Genomic DNA, 11,818 nt, shown 5'->3' with positions numbered 1-11,818 from the left:
TTCTTTTACCTTGTCCCCGAATAGGTTCTCCCCATAGCAGGGGGAATCAGCAAGGTGTGTTCATGTGTATCCTCGCGGAGTCCAGAGGCCCTGAGCCATGGCATTTGTCTTGAAGCGATGGCCACACCGGCTGTGCGTGCTGAGGTCTCGAAGGCATCAAAGGTGGCTCTGATCATGTGTTTTACACATTCTTCCATATCGCAGAGGGCCGGGGAGATGAGAGTTTTGAAGTCCAAAGGTAGGGAGGACAGGAGATCCCCGGTTCTCTTCCGGAGGGAGTCGTTGTAGAGGACTAGTTGGAAAAGGTGGGCATCGATCTTGGCATTTAGCATGGTGCCATGGTACACCTTTTTTCTGATTGTGTCCAGTGTTTTTAGTTCTTTTCTTGGAGGGTTATTGGTGTGGGTCCTGGAACCCCTTGCCTTTTTGAGGGCAGATTCCACAATGATGGACTGATGGGGAAGCTGAGGCTTGTCAAAACCTGGGCAGGGTAGAACTTGGTATTTGAGGTCTAGTCTTTTGGCGACAGCTGATCCCGAGAAAGGAGTTTGCCATATTTTTTCTCTGCAGTCCAAAAGGAGTTTGTGAACAGATATTGCTGTCATGGCTTTTGGTGTATTTAGATACCTGAGGATGCCTAGGTCATCGCTTTGTTGGGTTGTAGCCTCAGGTGGAGAGAGAGCGAGAGAGGTGGATACTTTTTGGAGGAACTTCAGGTAGGTGAGGTATTCTGGAATTTGTTGAGGTGGTGGTTCAGCGGGGATACCTGCCGAATCCCGGGGTCGGAGGAGAGGAGGTCCTTGTTGTCGTCAGTGGCCGAGAGGTCCGGGGTAAAGGCGTCACTCTCCTGCTCTGAGGGGTAATCATCTGGGGTGGATGGTTGTAGTGGTGCAGCTGTGGAGGGCCATGGGGTCCCTGTAGCAGCTGCCTCTGTCCCTCCCCATTGGTGCTGGGATGTCATGGCAGAGACTGAGAGCTGTGTGAGCAGCTGGCTGAAGAGATCCAGCAGCTGTTGGTGAGGTGCTGTGGCCGTGGGTTCGAGGGTCAGTGGGGAAGGTAGTCCTGTGGTTGGTCTCGTTGGTGCCGGGTGTCGTGGCTTCCTGCACTTCTCTGAACCCGATGGGGGCCTCTGTCTGCGGGGTGAGTAGGAGGCATTGAATGAAGAGGAGGAAGAAGATTTCTGTCGTTTCCTGCACTCCGTGTGCCTGAGTGGGCTTCGGGTAGTGGAGGGAACACTGCTTGCCTGTGCCCCTGATGTGCTGTGCCAGATGGATTGGTTATTGGTGGTGTCTCTGGTTTGGGTGCGCTGGCCCTTTAAGGGGGCAGTGTCTTGAGTCACAGCCTGTGTGCAGGGAGAGAAGCCTGATGCTGGGACTCTTGAGTCTGAAGCTGTGCTGCTGTCTGTGCTTTGCAGGAGGAGGAGGAGGAAGAAGCTGCTGCAGTTTTTGAGCTGTGCCAGACATTGGGGGAGGAATGGCAGCCCAGAGGGAGGTAAGGAGCTCTGGTGCTGTGCAGGAAGCACTTGTGGGGGCTGGTTCCCACATCGGGAGGCAGGCTCAGGTGCTGGGAGGGCTGTGATCTTGCTGTAGGCTGCACGGAGCAAGGAGGAAGCTGCTGTTTGTTTTGTTTCTCTGTTGCTGATGTGAGGGGCTTGATCCTCCTGGGAGTTGGGGAGGGCAGCATGGCAGTCCCGCTAGGAGTGGGGGGGGGGGGGGGGGGGGGGAGTGAGGTGGAAGGGTGCTCTTGGTCTGTGGAGAAAACCAGAGCCCTTTTACCTTTTTTTCTTTTGTTTCTGTGGAAGCTGCTTGGTCTGTTCAGTTAGGAAGTTGCTTAGAGCATGTAGTCTGTGCTGGCAAGCTGTTGGGGAAATCTAGAGAGACAGGGGGCAGGCAGCCATGAGGTGGGCTTTGCCCAAACAATAGACGCATACCTCATGTGCATCTGTTGTGCTCATTTTCATCTTGCAGCCCGGGCATTTTTTTTAAAAGCTGGTTTCAAGGTGATGGATGTCTTTTGCGCAGGGTCTGCCATGTTGTGTTGTAGAGAGAGCAAGAAAATCCAACGGTTTGCAGGGTGGATGAGGTAAACTGAGGCAAGACACTCGACTCAAACAGGGACATATATAGTGCACACTGCACATGCTCAGAGGGACCTGCTCAAAAAGAGAACCTGTGATGCCTTGTTTCTGCTGCCCACTCTGACGCAACTTCCAGTTTTAGACGGGGTTGGACGCAGCAGAGGTAAAGTTGCGGTGCTGCTGCAGGCACGGAGACCCCTGCTGTTGGTGACATTAAAGACAAGCTTGAAGCCTTGAAGGTAGGACTGGAGGGGGTGGAGGGTTTGAAGAGGAGGGTGCGATGCCGCACTGGTTCCGGCTCCCTGAATGTGTGTGACTTGGTATCTGTACAGACATTAATTAAATTACAACCTTCTTTTAACAGGCATTTGGCAAACCTGAGTTTAGACCAAATGCACTGATTATTATTATTTTTATTACAGACACAAAATATAAGGCGAAAACTTAAGATAACTAATGGGCTATGTATGTTTTGCTGATCCAGTTCTAGTTCTATGCCACAGTCTACATGGACTTCAATTGCAGGGGTCCCTGTTTATTGCTCCAAGAAAACTTATTTTAACACTTAGTTATGTGATTACTAGAATATATTAGATTACGGCTAATATATGCCAACAAATTTTAAAACACACAAATACATTAAAAGATGTATCATGAAAAATATAGACATGCTGAATAAACTAACGGAACTAAGCTTCTTTTTTTAACTTCGTTATTCAAACTTATTAGACACTGTCATAAAAGCTTTCCCTATTCAATGTAATTAACTTCCCATTCTGTACCGTTACACCTTAGACCTTATTTACCCTTTTTTTTATAGGTCACCTGCCTTTATAATGGCGTAAAACCAGTACTGGATCCCTTTCTCCCCAAAAATCAGAAGCCAGTTGGCAACCAAGATCATTTAGCTCCTTAGCAAGTATAAGCCCAGCTCTGTGTGGTTTCCGTTACAAAAGCAGACTGTTAATTTTCTGACTGTCCCATGTGAAGGCTTCTCTTTCTTACTCAGCTACACTCGCTCTATAAAATATATCTATGCGTACACACACCCTGCTGGGTGTTGGATGCATCTTTACTCGGTCTTTTTATCCATATTCCTTGCACATGTTAGCACTGTTAGGGCAGTACATACCAGGATCTAGTGCTTTGTCTAGAAGTGGAATGGCTGCAGGATGTGAGCAGTGGCTTGCTCTGGCTAAGTCGGTCAGCAATTTGCTGCATATTTGCGAAAAGTTAACTTAGAAGGGAATGTCACTTCGGGTTAGTCAAAGCCAGAACCAGAAAACATATACTTTTACACTTGACTGTAAGTGGTATACGTTCTCCACAGGGTGAAAGTACATCTGTCTCTGTAACTATTGATATACTGTGATATGAAAGTTTTCCCCTCCTCCTGATTTTCAGCCCACTAGGATAGAGAAAGTGTTTGCGTATAATAGACATAAGCCGCTTTGGTTGTACTACAGGAATGCGGTATATGAAATCCATGATCCTTTACCCTATTCTTGCATATATTTCACATTGATGATTTCTGATCTTTAAACAAATTGTAATATTAGATAAAGAGAACCTTGGTGAACACAACAGTTTTTAAATTATTACATTCTTTATTTAAGCAACAAAGGGGTCCTTTTACTAAGCTATGCAAGTAAATAGACTTAACCCTTCTTTACTTGGGCCTATCCAGTGTTAAACCCATTTCTAACAGTGGTAAAAAAAAAGGCAGCATTTACTGCCTCCTATTTAGGAAGCACTAAGGACGCTCCTGTTATGGATGTGCAAACCAGTTAGTGTGGCAGTTATGTCAACGCACTTACTGATTAGCGCATCCACACCCACTCTCAAGTAAATAGACTTAACCCTTCTTTACTTGGGCCTATCCAGTGTTAAACCCATTTCTAACAGTGGTAAAAAAAAAGGCAGCATTTACTGCCTCCTATTTAGGAAGCACTAAGGACGCTCCTGTTATGGATGTGCAAACCAGTTAGTGTGGCAGTTATGTCAACGCACTTACTGATTAGCGCATCCACACCCACTCTCAATACCTCACACACCTCCACCCCACCCCCCTGAAAAAAGACAAATACTGTGAGCTTGGCGCAAGCAGATGGCAAAACCAACGCAGAATGCTTTAGCAAGTTCTGCCCCTATTTGAATGACTGTACATTTGTCCTTTAGATTGTAAGCTCCTTAAGCAGGGACTGTCCTTCTATGTTAAACTGTACAGCGCTGCGCAGCCCTAGTAGCGCTTTAGAAATGTTAAGTAGTAGTAGAGTTGGCGCATGCAGCCTTAGTAAAAAGGACCCCAAAGCTATTCAACACCTGTATTGCCCATGTGAAAATTAACTGCCCCCAAACTTAATAACTGGTTGCACCACCTTTAGCAGCAATAATTGCAACCAAACACTTCCTTTAATTTGATTTTTCACCTTGCAATGGAGCAGTCTTAGCCCACTCTTCTTTGTAGAACTTTTCTTTTAGACATTTGTAGGTTTTTAAGCATGAACTGCTTGTTTCAGATTCTGCCACAGCATCTATATTTGGATCAAGTCAGGAGTTTGACTAGGCTAGTCCAAAACTTTAATTTTGTTGCTCCTTAGCCATTCACATGTAGACTTGCTTTTGTGTTTTGGATAATTGTTTTGCTGCATAACCTAATTACGCTTCAGTTTCAAGGACAGATGTCCATTCTCCTTGAAGTTTTTCTGGTACAGTGCAGAATTCATGGTTTCTTCAGTAATGGCAAGTTTTCCAGGTCCTGAAGCGGCAAAGCATCCTCACACCATCATGTTTGACTGTTGGTATGACACTTAATGTGGAATGCTGTATTTGCTTTATGCCAAACATAATGGGACCTATGTTGGCCAAAGAATTCCACTTGGCTTGTGTGTCCATACAGTAGAACATTATCCCAGAAGTCTTGGGTGTAACCAGGTTTTGGGTTTTCAAATGTGAGAAGTGTGTTTGTTACCCTTGGCTAGGAGTGGTTTCTGCCTTTCTATTGTCTCATGAATCCCATTTTTGCCCAGCCTGTCTATTGAGGAGTCATGAGGCTAGAGAGGCCTGTTTTTCTGGGGATGTGCTCTTGGAGTAATTCTGGCAGTCCAGCTATTCCTGGGAAGATTCACTATTGTTCCAAGTTTTCTCATTTTGGAGATGATGGCTCTCACTGTGACTTGATGGAACCCAGAACATTAGAAATGGCTTTATAACCCTTTCCAGATTACTATTTTTTAACATATTTTTTTCTCTTCACTTCTGAAATTGCCTCCTTGTAGAAACGTTATGGTGACTATTTACCTCTCATGGTAAGGTTCAGTATAAGTGAGATTTATGTTTAAATGATTTTTATTAACTTTTCACTTAACACAACGTGCTTATAATACATAGTGTCCAGGCATTGTAATTCGCTAATACAGTCACTTCTATAGCTTTGTCAGTGTCTGAACTCTTTTTACAGCTTAATTTCTTAACACCCACTCCATCAGTTAAACATCCCCTCCCCCCAAAACAACTTTCCATCCCCCCCTCCCTTCTCCCCCCCAAGGGGCAGGTCTCATTGTCCTTTGTAGAGGTCCATTTTGTTTGACTTATTTACATATTCAATAAGTATCCTTGGGCCGCAGGTCTCATAGAGTCTAGAAAAGGGCCCCATCTGTGTTGAAATCTCAGATCTCCGGCGGTTGGCGATTTATTTCTAATCTTTCGAATCTCATAAGCTGTATCATCTCCCCTCGCCAGAATTGGTTTTGGGGTGGTTTCGGGGACAACCAAGCTGTAAGTATAGTTTCCTTGGCCACAATGATGGCCCGAGCCGCGAACTCCCGCATGCCCGGGGCCACCTGGCCTTGCATTTGTAATTTTCCATAAGTGAGATTTATATTTAACAGGCCTGGATTTGTTTAGTCAACTGAATCTAATTATCAATTAAATTTGATCAGTTGGTAGATTGAGTAAGGTTATATGGGTGCTGGATAACATTGTTTTAAAATAAATGAAGTAATTAAAAAAAACCTGTTGTTTTACTTGGATTATCTTTGTCTAATATTACATTTTGTTTAAAGATCAGAAACCATTCACTGACAGATTCAGTAACAGAGGAAAACAGGAGGGGGAAAAACTTTTTCGTATCACTGTAACATGGTAAATAAGTAAAATAGAGAAATACGATAAATTCTGTATTGAAACTAGGGCACAATCAAAGGTTAGGTTTTATGACATTTACATGATTTTTGACTAACTAGTTTAATATAATAAAAAAAAATCTTAATTCAAAAGATGTGAATAAAGTCTTGCTTATTGAAGCCAGAATCTCAGTTTATAATGGCAACAGCACTTGGCTTACAATTTAATTATCATACGCCAAAAAACTTTCCTGATTCATTTTTGAAATGGTGCATAAACATTAACTATTATACACTACTATTAGACATAATTGTAGTTGGGAATGCCCAGCTTCTTTAACTTGTAAACCACATCGAACCTTGCATGGTAGAAGTATTTATTGTGTGTTTATATATTTGTATGCATGCCCTTGAAAATTAGTTGGTGCTGTTTCATTCAAAATAATTAATGGTCACATCAGCCTCTCTTATTAAGCTTTAGATTCTTCATCATTTTGGTAAGTGATGATTAAATTTGTAAGTCAAATGTTTATAACTGTTATCAGTGTATGCATTTATTTCTTCTATTGAATGATATGATTGATCATACAAAACTAATTAGGTTTGAGGTTTCATTAACAGTAACACAACTGCACTCCATTAATATAGTCCAGTCAGGAGGTTATATGCCAGGCACATCATGATGCAACGGAACACTCTGCCAAAACCAGAGGCGGATCCTGCACATTTACCATACCACAACAGCATTAAAACCCAGAATTCCAAAAGCAATAACCCTAGCCATGAAAAGGCAAAAATACAGCAACCAAACCCAGAAAACAGAACAAGCTGGATGGCTATCAGTCAGAAACTATGTTAACCGATTCTCTTACCTTTGTCACATATAGAGAACAGAGACACACATTCACCAAGGGACGACAAATTAGAAATAGAGACATGCAGAAAAGCAATTGAACTGGCAACCCCATGAAATACTGTATCTGGGAACTTTTGAGTTTTGGCCACCTTGAGAGTTCTGTCAGTAAGTGCAAGAATACAGTAGCATTTGCCCCCTTCCAACTCACCACAGGACAGAATCCCACCCCAGGATGGAACTAACACTTTCCCCATTCTATGGGTGGACCCCAGCACAAACCACTCTCCACATGGATGAGCTTCAGCACTTCCTCCCCTCCCCATATCCTAGGTTTGATTTCAGATGCTTCAGCTTTCTCCCCATTTCCCTTTTCCTGAGATCTGTCTGACCCCAACACATTGCTTGTTTCACCGAATCACACCAAATCATACCATCCGCATTACAGAATACAGCAGAAAGCTAAGACATCACTAAGCGGGTGACTTGGATTAAAACCTACCATACCTGTGGCTTTCTGTCACTGCTTCTGACCCCTATCTGGCTGTAGGAGGCAGAAGAGCCCTCAAGTTGGCCTTATAGTCTCTCTCCTCCCTGCCTTCTCATCTTCTTGGTCCTTTAACATAGTAACATAGTAGATGACAGCAGAAAAAGACCTGCACGGTCCATCCAGTCTGCCCAACAAGGCAACTCATATGTGCTACTTTTTGTGTATACCCTACTTTGATTTGTACCTGTGCTCTTCAGGGCACGGACCGTATAAGTCTGCCCAGCACTATCCCTGCCTCCCAACCACCAGCCCCACCTCCCACCACCGGCTCTGGCACAGACCGTATAAGTCTGCCCAGCACTATCCCTGCCTCCCACCACCGGCTCTGGCACAGACCGTATCATCTGCTTTTCTCCAGCTTTTGCCCAATTCCTGTGTTTAACCCTTCCAGATCTTTTACACCATCTCTGTACCCCTTTTGCACAGTCTCAAACATCACCACCTAATCACCTGGTCTTAATCTCTGATTTATTGCATTTCCCCCAGCATTTGGCTCTTGTGTCTTCCACAGTATCTGCTGTATCCCCATTTTCTCTCACTCTTCACCAGCATATATCCCTTTTCCTCTCTTCATAGTATACATCTCACCTACCTTTCACCAGTGTATCCCCCTTCCTCTCTTCATAGTATTCATCCCACCTGCCTTTTCCCCATAGCATCCTTCTCCCTGCTTTGCTCTTCCCCTCTAGCATCCATTCCCCCTGCCCTCCTCTTTAGCCAACCTTGATGTGTGAGAATCCTTTCAGCCACTGTCAAGCACACTCTTATAGTCTTTGCTGGTACCATGAACAAATTCAAAACTATGAGAGAGGCACTTCTTCCTGTTTATCTCATGAGATCAGCAAGAGGAAGTGTCAGCCCCTAAGTTTTGATCTTGTGAGATAAGCAGTGGGAAGTGCCAATTCTGTAGTTCTGAACATGCCTAAAGTACAGGCAAAAATGTGGGAGTGCACTGGCAGGAGAGATTCTCAGTGTTCTCTTTATGTGCAGCTTAGTCTGGGGTGTTAAAGGTAGGGAGGTCTTCTTGGCAGTAGGGGAAGGGTTACAAATTCAACACACTAGGTGCAGGGCAAGGAAGAGAGGAACAAGAGGGGCCATAAGACAGTACACCACGCTGAGACTAAATGGGAGTGTGGGATGCCTGGGTTGGAGTGAGGGAGACATTGTGTGAAAGCAGGAGTTTTCCACAACAGGTAAGACTAAATATCCTTCCGTGAGTGGCCAATCCAGGTTACAGGATCCTAAAGAATAGATCTGTACCTGATGATTGTGATGCCTGTGGTCTCGGTCATATATGTAATCAGTCGCTATGTCTCTTCTAGTATCTTCTTACTCTGTTTTAATCATGATTTATCACCACTGAATGTTTGCCTACCAGATTGTGTTCTGGCTACTTTATGAACATGCAGCCACAGACGCTTATCCAAAGCGTGAAGGTCAGCCAGAAACAGGAACAATGAGAGGATGGTCCCTTTGTTTCAAAATGAACAGCCTAAAATGGAGATTTCCACAAAAGTATTTTTAAAAGAATAAAAACTGTGCTGTATGGAAGTATGGCATGTAGTTAACAGGGCTGTGGAGTTAGAAGCTTTTTTGGGTGAAGTTGGAATCGATAAAATGTACTGACTGACTCCAGCTTCAAAATAAATTTGCTATATATTATGTTTCTTTAATCATTTTATACTTACATACATATATATATATATGTATATCTGTGTCCTGTATTGAAAGTTATTTTTACCAGTACAAGCCCTCTAGACCTGTAGCTCGAGAGAGGCAGGAGTGATGCCTACTCGCTGCTGCCTGAGGTGCCGCCGTGGCCCCCGAAGCTGCGCCCCTGCTGCAGTGCTTTCTGCAAGGGCCCCTCGGTAATCCAGAGCATGCCTCATTGTGTATGTATAAGGATACAAACGTTCCCCAGATGCTGGGGGCAGGGGTGTTATATCTTCATGGCCCTCCAATCTGATGGGTTCTGTGCATAATTGGACCCTGAAGAAATAGGGTTCATAGAAAATACTTTGAACACTGCTTATTCTCACTTCTTTGACAATTGACTAAGTTTTTAAAAGAATAGGGTGTAAAGGTTCTTTGGGAACTGTTTTCTGTTTCTCTGATCCTTGTTTAAAATCGAGACAGACAAACAAACAGTCTTTATACTTAGCCGCATAAAGTTATATATAGGATATAAATACACACTGGCCTTTACAATTAACACAGTGAGCTCAGCCTCTTTAAGAACATGCATGTCCTTGACAGTATGGTAGAAAAGAGGTAGGCATTGTGATTTCAGACAGCATTATATGACCATGCATTTCCATCTTTTGGACTAAAATAATAGCTAATGGCAGAGTTAGCTTGAATAGTCCTGGCTGATGTCACAGAGAGCTTTTGGCCTCTCTGAAATTTCAGCTGGATGTATGATGATAAAAGTATTTAAAGATTTTTGTCCAGTAGCTGCAGTAAAATATCACATTTTAGTGCAGTAGTATTTACTGTTAAAATCAGTAAGCTATGGCACCTCCAATATTACATATTAGTGTGGTAATATAAATATACTAATAAAAAAGGCCCGTTTCTGACACAAATGAAACGGGCGCTAGCAAGGTTTTCCTCGGAGTGTGAATTTGTGAGTGTGTGTGTGTGACAGAGAGAAGGTGAGACTGGGTGTGAGTGTGTCTGTGAGATAGAGTGTGTGCCATGGGCCACCCTCCCTCCGAGTTCTAGGGTCGTCCCACCTCCCTTCGAGTTCCAGGGTCGTCCATCCCCTCCCTCCCTCCGACTTGGTAAATGAAGATGACTTTTAAAATTTGAAGGGAGGGGGCCTGGAACTGGAAGGAAGGGAGGGAGGGACAACGACACCCTCATGCATGTGACGTCGCGTTCCATTGCCTGGCAACTCTGCAGCATTCACTTCCAGTGCTTGGTCACCGCTGTTTGTGACGAACACAGAAGTACGTGACGTCAATTCAGGAGATGGATACAGTCTTACAGAGCGCACGAATGCTTCAAGGCTTCACTTTTACGGAGTCAGCTTCAGAATGTTGGAGGTGCTTTTTATTATATAGGACTAGTAAATCAGGCCCGTTTCTGACACAAATGAAACGGGCGCTAGCAAGGTTTTTGTCGGAGTGTGTATGTTTGAGAGAGTGTGTGAGAGAGAGAGACTGAATGTGCGAGTGTGTGTGTGACAGAGAGAGAGTGAGACTGCTGGGTGCAAGCGTGTCTGCTCTGTCCCCTGCCTCCCCCTTCCTGCCACCCAGCGATTCTCCTCTCTCCCCTGCTCCCCCTCCAGCCACCCAGCGATTATCCTTTTTCCATGACCCCTCCCCCGTATCCACCCAGCGATGCTCTTCTCTTCCCTGCCCCCCTTCCGCCACCCAGCGAGTCTCCTCTGTCCCCTGCTCCCCCTCCAGCCACCCAGTGATTCCTCTCTTTCCCCTGGCCCCCCTCCAGCCACCCAGCAATTGTCCCCTCTCCCCTGCCCCCCTCCAGCCACCTAGCAATTGTCCCCTCTCCCCTGCCCCCCTCCAGCCACCCAGCAATTGTCCTATGTCCTCTGCTGCCCCTCCAGCCACCCAGCGGTTCTCCATTTTCCCTTGACCCCCTTCCAGCCACCCAGCGATGCTCCTCTCTCCCCTGCTCCCCCTCCAACCACCCAGCGATTCTCCTTTCTCCCCTGCCCCCCCTCCAGTCACCCAGCAATGCTCCTTTCTCCCCTGCCCCTAACGATACCGGCCAAATCTCTTGCCCTCCGCCAACCGGCCAACCTCCGCTGCAGTGCACAGCTCAGCGTGCAGGTCCGCTGAATGATCAATCCATTCGCCGCTGTGCGCCCGCCCTCCCACCTCTGGTTGGTCAGCTTTTGCGTGTGACATACCAGGAAGTACTGACGTCAATTCAGAGAGCACAAATGCTTCAAGGTTTAGTGTCACAGAGTCAGCTTCAGAACATTGGAGGTGCTTTTTATTATATAGGATGTTGGTTTAGCTGGGAAATACACCTTTCCAAAACATTTTATTCTTCATCAGTGCTACTGTAACCAGTATCCATGCAAGCAGGAGGTTAAGGGGTAACATTCACACAAGATCACTAATATCACCAATAGCAGTGGATTGACTTGCCTCATTGCAGTTGGTTCAACTGGGAACATTTCATGTTCTGGCCACAGCAAGGCAAAAAGGGTGGGCCTCCCAGTGGTGATCCTAGATTGGCTG

The 11,818-nt window shown here is 45.1% G+C and overlaps 1 protein-coding gene across 4 annotated transcripts in view; it reads left to right on the top strand.

Annotated features, from left to right (window-relative positions):
• The first annotated feature begins 1,185 nt into the window (after positions 1 to 1,185).
• RASSF2 (Ras association domain family member 2) overlaps positions 1,186 to 11,818 on the top strand; it is an 84,963-nt gene continuing 74,330 nt past the window's right edge. The window contains exon 1 of one of the 4 annotated variants that reach the window (XM_030201848.1): positions 1,186 to 1,491. The gene's annotated coding sequence lies outside the window, so the exon portion shown is untranslated. Of the gene's footprint in view, positions 1,492 to 2,184; positions 2,317 to 8,593; positions 8,615 to 11,818 lie in introns of those variants that run through there. The other 3 variants (XM_030201851.1, XM_030201847.1, XM_030201849.1) reach the window with 3 other exon arrangements.

The sequence above is a fragment of the Microcaecilia unicolor genome, chromosome 4 (genome assembly GCF_901765095.1).
Source record: "Microcaecilia unicolor chromosome 4, aMicUni1.1, whole genome shotgun sequence".
NCBI lineage: Eukaryota > Metazoa > Chordata > Amphibia > Gymnophiona > Siphonopidae > Microcaecilia > Microcaecilia unicolor.
Note: the sequence above shows the minus strand (reverse complement) of the source record. Positions and strands in the feature narration are given on the sequence as shown.